General features: G+C 52.9%; 1 non-coding gene across 1 annotated transcript in view; it reads right to left on the minus strand.

The window, feature by feature from the left end:
• LOC124727034 overlaps positions 1-1,495 on the minus strand; it is a 1,909-nt gene extending 414 nt beyond the window's left edge. Inside the window, exon 1 of the ribosomal RNA XR_007006889.1 lies at positions 1-1,495. This exon is cut by the window's left edge and continues 414 nt beyond it. This is a non-coding gene — a ribosomal RNA (small subunit ribosomal RNA).
• Positions 1,496-4,558: the final 3,063 nt, after the last annotated feature.

Consider the following 4,558-nt stretch of genomic DNA (forward strand, 5'->3'; position numbering starts at 1 on the left):
CCTCTAAGAAGAAAAGTAATCGCTGACAGCACGAAGGATGTCACGCGACTAGTTAGCAGGCTAGAGTCTCGTTCGTTATCGGAATTAACCAGACAAATCGCTCCACCAACTAAGAACGGCCATGCACCACCACCCACCGAATCAAGAAAGAGCTATCAATCTGTCAATCCTTCCGGTGTCCGGGCCTGGTGAGGTTTCCCGTGTTGAGTCAAATTAAGCCGCAGGCTCCACTCCTGGTGGTGCCCTTCCGTCAATTCCTTTAAGTTTCAGCTTTGCAACCATACTTCCCCCGGAACCCAAAAGCTTTGGTTTCCCGGAGGCTGCCCGCCGAGTCATCGGAGGAACTGCGGCGGATCGCTGGCTGGCATCGTTTATGGTTAGAACTAGGGCGGTATCTGATCGCCTTCGAACCTCTAACTTTCGTTCTTGATTAATGAAAACATACTTGGCAAATGCTTTCGCTTCTGTTCGTCTTGCGACGATCCAAGAATTTCACCTCTAACGTCGCAATACGAATGCCCCCGCCTGTCCCTATTAATCATTACCTCGGGTTCCGAAAACCAACAAAATAGAACCGAGGTCCTATTCCATTATTCCATGCACACAGTATTCAGGCGGGCTTGCCTGCTTTAAGCACTCTAATTTGTTCAAAGTAAACGTGCCGGCCCACCGAGACACTCAATAAAGAGCACCCTGGTAGGATTTCAACGGGGTCCGCCTCGGGACGCACGAGCACGCACGAGGCGGTCGCACGCCTTCGGCTCGCCCCACCGGCAGGACGTCCCACGATACATGCCAGTTAAACACCGACGGGCGGTGAACCAACAGCGTGGGACACAAATCCAACTACGAGCTTTTTAACCGCAACAACTTTAATATACGCTATTGGAGCTGGAATTACCGCGGCTGCTGGCACCAGACTTGCCCTCCAATAGATACTCGTTAAAGGATTTAAAGTGTACTCATTCCGATTACGGGGCCTCGGATGAGTCCCGTATCGTTATTTTTCGTCACTACCTCCCCGTGCCGGGAGTGGGTAATTTGCGCGCCTGCTGCCTTCCTTGGATGTGGTAGCCGTTTCTCAGGCTCCCTCTCCGGAATCGAACCCTGATTCCCCGTTACCCGTTACAACCATGGTAGGCGCAGAACCTACCATCGACAGTTGATAAGGCAGACATTTGAAAGATGCGTCGCCGGTACGAGGACCGTGCGATCAGCCCAAAGTTATTCAGAGTCACCAAGGCAAACGGACCGGACGAGCCGACCGATTGGTTTTGATCTAATAAAAGCGTCCCTTCCATCTCTGGTCGGGACTCTGTTTGCATGTATTAGCTCTAGAATTACCACAGTTATCCAAGTAACGTGGGTACGATCTAAGGAACCATAACTGATTTAATGAGCCATTCGCGGTTTCACCTTAATGCGGCTTGTACTGAGACATGCATGGCTTAATCTTTGAGACAAGCATATGACTACTGGCAGGATCAACCAGGGAGCTGCGTCAACTAGAGCTGAGCAGCCGGCCGCCCGGGAGTGTGTCCCGGGGGCCCGCGCGAACACGCAAGCGTCCGCTCAATCATTCTGCAAACAGGAGGAGGCTGAGCTCCCCTGCACAATACACCTCGAAACCCTCTCAGGTCCCGGCGGCGCGCAGCGCCGTCCCAAGTACTTGGTCGGGTTCGAGAGAGGCGCAATCGCCCGGAGTTAGGCGAGTAGACGCTTTCGGTGCGACCACCCGTGCTCCCAACTGAGCTTGCCGCTGCCGACAGAGGCCCGGGAGCGTGCTGTCGTGGCATTGCCGGCGGGAGACAACACGCGCCACCTACGGTGACCGGCAGCTCCAACGCCAGCGCCACAGAAGGACAAAAGCCCCACTTGGGTGCCGAAGCGAACTCTCCCAGCACAGCGCACGCGCCAACACATCCGCACAGCTGCGATACAAACCACCAGCGAGAACCGCTGGGGCGACCGAGCAGCAGACGGCGTCGCGGCGCCGAGCGCCGGGCGGCGGCGCATCCTCAACGCACACAGTCCTCAATCGGACCAGCACACTGAAGATGTCCACCGCGCTTCGCACCGGGCCCGCGAGGACCTACTTTGGCCGCACGGCGCCGCGCGCAGGGTGCGCCGGCGCGCAGCTGCGACGCCTGCCGCGTCCGTCGGCCGGCGCGCCTGCCACTGGCCGCCCCCACCAGCCGGCTGTAGCGCGTGCGCCCACGCACCGCGCGGCCAGCACGCCGGGAGGCGCCCCCTCACCGGCCGGGGACGGTCCCACCCAGCCACCGCCGCGTATCGCTTCACACCCAGATGCCGTTCAGTTTCGTCGGCATGGTGGGTATCGCTGGAACAACCGGTTCGTACCTCAACCTATCGTCGCCATCACCGATTCACCCCTAGCGAGAACAACCGCACCACAACAGGTTACCATTTGTTCATTTGCGTAACTTCACCAGAAAACGCAGGCGTCCATCGCCATTTGCAACTTCAACGATTATTGCATGCCTGTGTCAGGTGTCACGCCACACTACGTCTGCCCACATACACGCAACAAAATGTGCACGCCTAGACAATACGTGGAAGGTGGCCCCCGTACGTATGCGATGTCCATTGCTCGAACGACTGTCAACCGGCCTCTGTAGCATGTCGCAGATATGGAACGCGGTGCACCATGCCATCACGGTGTGTGAGGAGAGACGACTAGGTCCGAATACATCAACAGACAGCTCATGCTGATCGCCATCCACGGCGTCCGTTCCTCCCACACGTCTCTATGGCGTACCACACTGCAATCCAGCTCTCATAGGGAGACGACACGTAGCTGCGTGCACAATATTTGCACTGTATGGTCCGCCGTTTTTGGGCGCAGTCGTTGTACGGTCACACATGTGCCACGATGTATCATTCGGTACATAAGGACGAATGTGCAGTACAGATTGTGGTTTACGCGTACGACATTAGCGGACGGTTGACACAGGCCGCACCACAACGTAGCCTGAGTACGTCGCATGCGAAGGGCATTGAACATGCAAACTTCTCACCAACCAGCTTGCGAAGGCAGGGGGGCAAGGTGGGGACGTGGGGAGGGGCGGCATGTACGTCCTGCTGCCATCCACATTACAGTGTACAGCAGGAGCATGTGGAAAGTCAGCAAGACTTGCAAGGTGTTTAACATGAAGCGATACACAGGGGAGCGGGCAGTGCGAGTAGCGAACTATATTGCGAGGGTTGCGGGTGGGCAACACTACACTAATTGAACGAGTCGTATAACAATTACAGAGCAGGTTTAGGCGACAACATGGGTTACGTTAGGGGACAACGTGGGTTATGTTAGGGGACAACGTGGGTTACTTTAGGGGACAACGTGGGTTAGGTTAAGGCACAACGTGGGTTAGGTTAAGGCACAACGTGGGTTAGGTTAAGGCACAACGTGGGTTAGGTTAAGGCACAACGTGGGTTAGGTTAAGGCACAACGTGGGTTAGGTTAAGGCACAACGTGGGTTAGGTTAAGGCACAACATGGGTTAGGTTAAGGCACAACATGGGTTAGGTTAAGGCACAACATGGGTTAGGTTAAGGCACAACGTGGGTTAGGTTAAGGCACAACGTGGGTTAGGTTAAGGCACAACGTGGGTTAGGTTAAGGCACAACGTGGGTTAGGTTAAGGCACAACGTGGGTTAGGTTAAGGCACAACATGGGTTAGGTTAAGGCACAACATGGGTTAGGTTAAGGCACAACATGGGTTAGGTTAAGGCACAACATGGGTTAGGTTAAGGCACAACATGGGTTAGGTTAAGGCACAACATGGGTTAGGTTAAGGCACAACATGGGTTAGGTTAAGGCACAACGTGGGTTAGGTTAAGGCACAACGTGGGTTAGGTTAAGGCACAACATGGGTTAGGTTAAGGCACAACATGGGTTAGGTTAAGGCACAACATGGGTTAGGTTAAGGCACAACATGGGTTAGGTTAAGGCACAACATGGGTTAGGTTAAGGCACAACATGGGTTAGGTTAAGGTACAACATGGGTTAGGTTAAGGTACAACATGGGTTAGGTTAAGGTACAACATGGGTTAGGTTAAGGTACAACATGGGTTAGGTTAAGGTACAACATGGGTTAGGTTAAGGTACAACATGGGTTAGGTTAAGGTACAACATGGGTTAGGTTAAGGTACAACATGGGTTAGGTTAAGGTACAACATGGGTTAGGTTAAGGTACAACATGGGTTAGGTTAAGGTACAACATAGGTTAGGTTAAGGTACAACATAGGTTAGGTTAAGGTACAACATAGGTTAGGTTAAGGTACAACATAGGTTAGGTTAAGGTACAACATAGGTTAGGTTAAGGTACAACATAGGTTAGGTTAAGGTACAACATAGGTTAGGTTAAGGTACAACATAGGTTAGGTTAAGGTACAACATAGGTTAGGTTAAGGTACAACATAGGTTAGGTTAAGGTACAACATAGGTTAGGTTAAGGTACAACATAGGTTAGGTTAAGGTACAACATAGGTTAGGTTAAGGTACAACATAGGTTAGGTTAGGTTAGGTTAGGTTACAC

Source organism: Schistocerca piceifrons, unplaced genomic scaffold (assembly GCF_021461385.2).
Source record: "Schistocerca piceifrons isolate TAMUIC-IGC-003096 unplaced genomic scaffold, iqSchPice1.1 HiC_scaffold_1076, whole genome shotgun sequence".
Classification (NCBI taxonomy): Eukaryota; Metazoa; Arthropoda; class Insecta; order Orthoptera; family Acrididae; genus Schistocerca; species Schistocerca piceifrons.